General features: G+C 40.6%; 1 long non-coding RNA gene across 1 annotated transcript; it reads right to left on the bottom strand.

Moving 5' to 3' along the window:
- Positions 1–267: 267 nt before the first annotated feature.
- On the bottom strand, positions 268–2493 carry LOC119006906. Its single transcript, XR_005070933.1, has 3 exons — positions 1959–2493; positions 1380–1496; positions 268–517 (listed from the first exon to the last, which is right to left on the bottom strand). It is a non-coding gene; the product is annotated as an uncharacterized LOC119006906 (long non-coding RNA).
- Positions 2494–7189: the final 4696 nt, after the last annotated feature.

The following is a 7189-nucleotide window of genomic DNA, read 5'->3' as shown; positions in this document are numbered from 1 at the left end:
GCGGCATTTCAATGGGACTTTATGACAGAGCTGTTTAAGCAGGGACGGGAAACTACTGCTGCTCCTATTCACTCAAATATTTGGCATCGCACAATATCCATGTGCTGCTCTTGGGAATGATGTATTACAATATGATATACTGGGCTCAGGCTCATGTCCTCAAGGGGATAGGCAGCCTGAAAACACAACATCTATGAGCTCAAAGTTGATCCCAGACATTTAAAACCAAAGCACCTCATCATGATGATTGTATGGCAAACACTTTTATTTATTTTAGGTTTTGGCAATTCTAAATTATTCTCCTTAAAGCAACATTATGTTGAATCTCACATTGTGCATCAATTCTGAGTGTGACACAACTGTCGTAAATACCTTTTTTTTTTTTTATTCCTTTCATGGCTTTACTGATGGCTGACAGGCAACAAAGGGCCGCAGGTCCGACTCCAGCCCTGGGCAGTGAGGACAGAGTCTCTGGACGTGGGATGCATGCTCTGAGCTACCATGGCGTCCCATGTTTCTGTAACAGTTTGTCACATCGCTTAAAGCAGCTTACTCAACACAATGCAACGTGCTTACTTAAAGCGAAACTCTCACCAAAATACAACCTAGGCTTTTTTATGAATGTACCCAAGTCAAACCTTCTTGTAAAAGCATAATTACGACGAAAGAGGCACTTTTAAGATGTACTGTACTTTTTCAATGGAGTGCTACAGCATCAAAATCTCTATTTTAAAACACTGAGAAGGCTCAACACAACATGGAAACTTTGCTCATAGTATCACCAGGGTCTCTACACATGAACACGAGCATTGAGAACATTGTTTGTGTACACAGAGTTTACTAAAAAGAAAGTTTTTGAACAACTTATGTTAGCAGTTGCTTGCTCTGCTAAGCGGAACAGCTGCTAACATGAGTTGTTCAAAAACATTCTTTTTAGCAAACTCTGTGTACACAAAGCAAAGTGATTTTGATGTTATCATAAAAGTGCCTGTAGCACTCCCATTGAAAATGAGTTTTACTCGAAAACGGTAAATCTTAAAAGTGCCTCTTTTGTCGTAATTATGCTTTTACGTGAAGATTTGACTACATTCACAAAAAAAAGCCTAGGTTGCATTTTGGCGAAAGTTTTGCTTTAAAACTTAGTGTGTCATAAAAATCTAATATCTTGAAGTAAACAAGTGTGCTCATGTATTCTTGCACAGGCGTTGCACACAGCTGACAGAAACAGCACGTCAAAAATGTAACGTGGAGAAAAAAACACCCGACTGCATCCTGCTACCGGCTGAACCTCTGTCAAAATGGACTGACTTAGCTTCTGATGAAATACCAGCAAAGTTAACAACTGCGCTAAGAGCTAAACATCAAGAAAGTGCAGTTACCTTACAATTCATCAGCAACAAGTCCAGCTCAGCATCCATCGCAATTTATCAAATGACTCTTCCTCCAACACTGTCCTCTCCTGTCTCTCCACCCTGTCATGATGTCCGTAGAGGCTGCTGGCAGAGTCGAGGTTACATTATTTAGTAAAAATATTTTGATGTCTGTTATTTTTAGTTTTGACTGTGACACCACATGCATATCAAAAATATCTGCCTAATTTCTTCTTTCTCTGTGATTAATAAAATACCCTCAGCAGACACCTAACCAGCCCGTGGCTGGTGTCCTGATGTCTACACCTACTGCTTACACTGTACACAAAGAGCTTAAGCTGCTCAATAACTTGACTTCTTTCAGTGTAGCGATCGAGCGACAGCTGTTCTTTAAAGAGAATTGACTTGCACCTAATTAGCTGAAATGTCAGTGAACTCCTCCAGAAAAGCAGCAGATCACACAGATTGTTTCCTCAGGCCCTGATGGGTTCCAGCGGACTGAGCCCCCGCTAGCTCTGTTTTTTGTTGTTTATATGCACGTTATCACAATGCTCATAGCGTTCACCCCGGAGTGCTCAGCTCCCTTACCATTGTGAGTGCTATCTTTGCCTCATCACCCTGCGGTGCCCCCGCCTCTGGGTGAGGTTTTTTTGTTGTGTGTGTGATTCTCTTTGCATGCAGAATGCAGCTTCTCTTTTCATGAACTGACTCGAGATAAATGCAGGAAGCTGGAGTGGAGTATGGAGTGCCAACACGAGGGAAGGAAGTGGACTGTAATTGGCAGATTGGCAGCAGAGAGAATGGCAGCCTGGTTGACGTCAATTGAGAGCCATTCATTTGCACCCGTTGGCACTCACGGTTGCTAAAATGGAGATGTATTACATTCAGGGGAATGAACAGTGAATGTCTCTGGATAGAATTAGAGGATGCGGATCATGCGTACGTACGTAAATTAAGCTACATTAAGTACGTGATGTAACTTCTCTCGTCTTGAAGTTCATGGGTTTTCAATGGTTAACATAGGCTAACCACAGATCTTCACAGAGCCGGTAAGTATCCCAACTTTAGTGTAGTAAGATGCTAAATGTTGAACTTACTTCTGGCGATTTCACTTGCCCTTCAAAAATCGCAGTTGTGGTGTTCATCTGTGAAGATCATGAAATTATGTTTACCACACAGGGCTTATTTTTGGCAATAATCCAAAATCCAATAAAAAAAAAAATAAAAAATTCCACAGACTTTTTGTTGAGGGCATCTATTTTATATTGTCTAAATCTAACCTTGTAGTTTTATCTCCTAAACTAAAATGTCAAACTGTGCCTGACAAGTGGGAATAATACATCATACGTAAAATAATACATTTCACAAATCTAAAAATAAAAAGCCATAAACACAACTTTCTTTCTTTAAACAACACAAACACTCTCATTTGTTGAGCATTTTACACTATATCACCTAAAGATCAACGTTTCCCCCAAAAAATGTTACAATTATTATTATACAATTTATTGCAAAACAAACGTAAAAAGTGCTCATGCTGATGCTCACAGAGCTCACTAAAGCATGCAGAACCCTCCCTGCTAACACTTGCCAACTGGGAACGTAGTTAAATTAAGTCATCAAGCTAGTTAGCTCAGTTGCTAACTGAATAATAAGATCAGGCAGTTTGTTGGAAAGAAATAGTGTCTGCTGTGTCGTGAGTGCCTACAAACCATGCCTCCTCTGTGCAGCAGTTTACACTCTGGCAGACAGGGTTAAACAACAGGGTTGTGCTACACAGCTAATGCACTACATTAGCATTCTCCATTAGTGTTCTGTGTGTGTTGTGTTTGTTTACAACAGATAAAAAAACACCGGCACCCGTCGCGTTTGTTTCCTGCCAGCTGGTTACAATCTAAAGCGTAAATTCAGACAATTAATGTGTTTCAATTTATGGTCCAGTTCACCCGCACATGATTTTGTGTGGCACTGACGGCCTGGAAAATGTTTTTAAAATGATCGTTGGCCATCTAAATTAGAATTCACGATGAGTAGCCTGCACTCCATTTCTGTTATTTCTTTTTTTTTTTTCTTCACAATTCAAATCTAACGATGCCTCAAGGCGCTCGCTGTGACCCATTTGACCTCTCTGCCTGTGCATCAAAACAACACAGACAGAGAACGGGTTGTGAATAGCTTCAAAGAATTAGCTGTCATGATGGCATCAGTGGAATGCATACATTAGTACCTGTGGGTATTGAGACCCCCTTCAGAGCAGAATCACTGCTGCTTTTCATTTATTTCATGTGCTGTGCTACAAGTTTGGACATTCTGTACACAGTCTCTAAAGCCTTAGCCTGAATGCTTCGATTTAGATTCATTTGGTCTTAAAGATGAAGATAAGGGCACTTCTTGAGTTGTTGCACTGCCCACAAACCACAAAGAGAGTTTTGGAGATTAAGATTTCTGTGTAGTTTTGTCAGTTTGCTTAAAGGCAGGCAGGTGGTGGCTTATATGTCAGTGTGGAGTGGATTAAAATAAAACTTGATGGATGGAGATGAATGAGTGTAAAATATTTTTTTTTAATTAAACTCCCCCCCTCTGATTTATTTGTATGGTAGACCGAGACTCTTAACGTAATTTTATACAGATATTATTTCAGATTCATGTGAGTGTCATCTTTTATTGTGTGAATATTGCTCTAAAGATGAGCTCCTTGAAACTCTACCTTGAGTCATGCGAATGGTGGTTTGAGTTTCACTGTAAAAAGTTTCAAACAAATTCCGGCAGGCTCTGAGCTTTTATTTCTCGTGACTTGCTGAGATGTTTACCGTAGTCCCCGCAGCAAATAGACAGGAGGTGACAGAGCATTTGAAGGTCCCGGTGCATTGAATGAATCTTTCATCTGATTTTGGCTCTGCATGTGATTTCACATTCATCACTGCAGAGACAGAATAAAGCTTGTTTACTTCGGGTCTTCAGGCACCTGATCATGTAGTTGCATAGCAACTGCTTGGAATGTGAAATTACTTGACCCGTGCATCGTGAGCGTCCAGCTCACCAACCAGCACCAACTCCCACAATTCCACTGGTAATCTACGCTGAGTTAGTGAAACACTAGTGGGATGCTACATGTTATGTAATGTAGTGAGGCGAAATACGATTCAACTTTATTGATCCTAAATAAAAACTGGGGAATTTTTTCTAAAGACAACCTGAAAAACTCCAGATATTGGGTCCACTTATGAGCTTTTTCTGAAGTTTTCATCCCATCTCACTGTCCTTATCAACTGATAGTTTCAGCTGTCATTATGTGACTGAAATTCTGTCAAGATCCATAGGAGGACCATCAGATGTAGCTGAAATATCCAGAATAATGAATCTGAACGTGAATCTGCTCAATTAACAGTTTGAGTTTTAACAGAGATTCTTTTTTTTCAGCAGGTCTGCTCTTCACTCTTGGAGCGCAGCTGCATGGGAGTAAAACACACGCTGATAAAAGGACACAAGACAGCAATTGAGAAATAAACAAGAATAGTGTCAGAGTAAAAAAGAAATGAGGTGGGACCATCATGTTTTACTCTATATCTTTAAAAATAAAAAAAATAACTCAGTCATAATCAGTGATGGGAATAACGACGTTACTAATGGGTAATCTAACTAATTACTGTTTTCATCATTACCGTCACCGACAATTAAATGTGGCGCATTATAACCTGAAGCTACTCATCGAAGCTGTTGTCAACCGACTTGGCTCTCAGCCACCAGAGGGAGGAGGGAGGGGCGAGACAGCCGCATAAGTGATGATGATTGGCTACAGTAGAGTAAGAGTTCCTAAGTCAATCAGAGGCAGTGTTCAGTTTCCACACTAACCACACACACACTCAGCAGCCTCACACACAGTACAGACACTATTTAATCTCCTTGAGGTAAAAGGCAAGAACGTAATGTGAAGTGTACATTATGTCCCAGAGTGAAGTGATACAGGCGCTTCTATAACTCTAGTGGCCAGAAACACCTTTGTTGACACTGTTGATGATGATACCAGGCCAGGTGTGGCTAACGTGACCACACAGGACACGGAGCAACTATGCAATGATAGGCAGGTATGTTGTTGAGAACATGCTCCCGCTATCAGTAGTTGACTCAGACTCCTTCAGAGCCCTCATTGTCAAAATAAAGTGGAGAGCAGGTGCCGGTTCGCCATGCAGGAAGACATTTTCTAAATGCATAGATGCCGAGTACACAAAAATGAATGCTGAGCTCAAAAGGGGGACGAAAAAAAAAAATTAACAGAACAGTTACTTTGCCTAGTAACTGTAGTAATTCAGTTACTAACTCAGTTGCTTTTTGGGAGAGGTAACTAGTAACAATAACTAATTACTTTTTAAAAGTAACGTGCCCAACACTGGTCATGATAACAGTTGTGGCCCAACAGAAACAAACAAGTGTTCATTCGGGCTGCATCACATCAAAAACAGCCAGTATCACATTACAATAATATTTTGTTATACAATAGTTTCACATTAAAATGCAGCTAATTATATTGTTATAATGTCTCACTTACACGATTTAGTTAACTACTTCATGCTTGGGTTAAGACGTGGCGAGATTTTGCTGTTATTGAGCATGATGAATGAAAATGTGATTGGTACGTGTAAGGAGGATTCTAAAATCCATGTGGCCATACAGAGGAAAGAATCGGTCCTCCTCCCTCTGAAGCTGGCGTTGTTTGTCACTGATCAGCTGGAAGCGTGTGAAAGTGAGTGTAGAGAGGCGTAGAGCGAGACGAGGCACCGGAGAATGTGCATGAAGTGACATCCTTTGGACTGACGCCAGTCGTCCACAGACTTGTAGAGGCCTGGAGCTGGTTCAGGTTATTTTGGACAAAAAAACTGCACTTAGGGTAAAAAAGTCCCATCTTTCTCCCCTGACAGCAACGGAGAAAAACAGCAAATAAATAGAATACAGCGAAGCGATCACAGCAATTAAGGTGCAATGAAAGACCTGCTTAAATTTTGCCCTTTATAATAACAAGATGCCAAGAGCTTCGACATGTTCACGTGGACCTGTACCTCCCCAAAAGAAGGTTGCAGTTAGTTGCATATTATCATCAAGCCTCTTTAATTCCAATTCAATGACTTTGACCTGAGAGGCAGCGAGGTAGGTTAAAACACACCCAGATTTCTCCACTTGACTGATTTGGTGTAATGTATTACTGTAATTATCTCATTCATGTCTCCTCTCACAATGGGTCACTGCTCAGCTTCATCTAATGCTACAAGTAAGAGCCGGCTGACACTCAGGTATAAATGGGAACGCGACTAAACTGTTCTCAACACCAGCGAGGGATTTCTGTCTGCTACTTTTCTTACATGAGACTGTAAATTCCAGGGTTATCTTTAATCTCCTGTCAAATCCAAATCTACTTGATGTACAGTATGTGTGCATATCTTCCCATTTGGAGTTGAGATCTAGCAAAACAAATGTAACAGGCTGCGATTTTCCCCAAAGCACACAGCAGAATTTAAACATTTCCGACATTAGTGCCTTCCTGTGGCAACAATGCACAGAACGTTCCTACAACACAAACTTGTGTCAGAAAAATCTGATTCTGTATCGTCCGTTCGATCGTTTTGTCTTTTTTATATATTAAAAGAAACTTAAATGCACAAAAACAACGATGTGATAAGGCCAAGGGCTGTGTATAATCATGACTAGGTGATGGCAAATGTGTGGACTCAAAAGCACTACTTGACACAGAGTTTAGATAAAGTAAAAAGTATTGATCTGAACAAGGTTTGGTACACAGGTGGTGAGTCACAGAAGGCAAGCAAATC

Source organism: Acanthopagrus latus, chromosome 18 (genome assembly GCF_904848185.1).
Source record: "Acanthopagrus latus isolate v.2019 chromosome 18, fAcaLat1.1, whole genome shotgun sequence".
NCBI classification, from domain to species: Eukaryota; Metazoa; Chordata; class Actinopteri; order Spariformes; family Sparidae; genus Acanthopagrus; species Acanthopagrus latus.
Note: the sequence above shows the minus strand (reverse complement) of the source record. Positions and strands in the feature narration are given on the sequence as shown.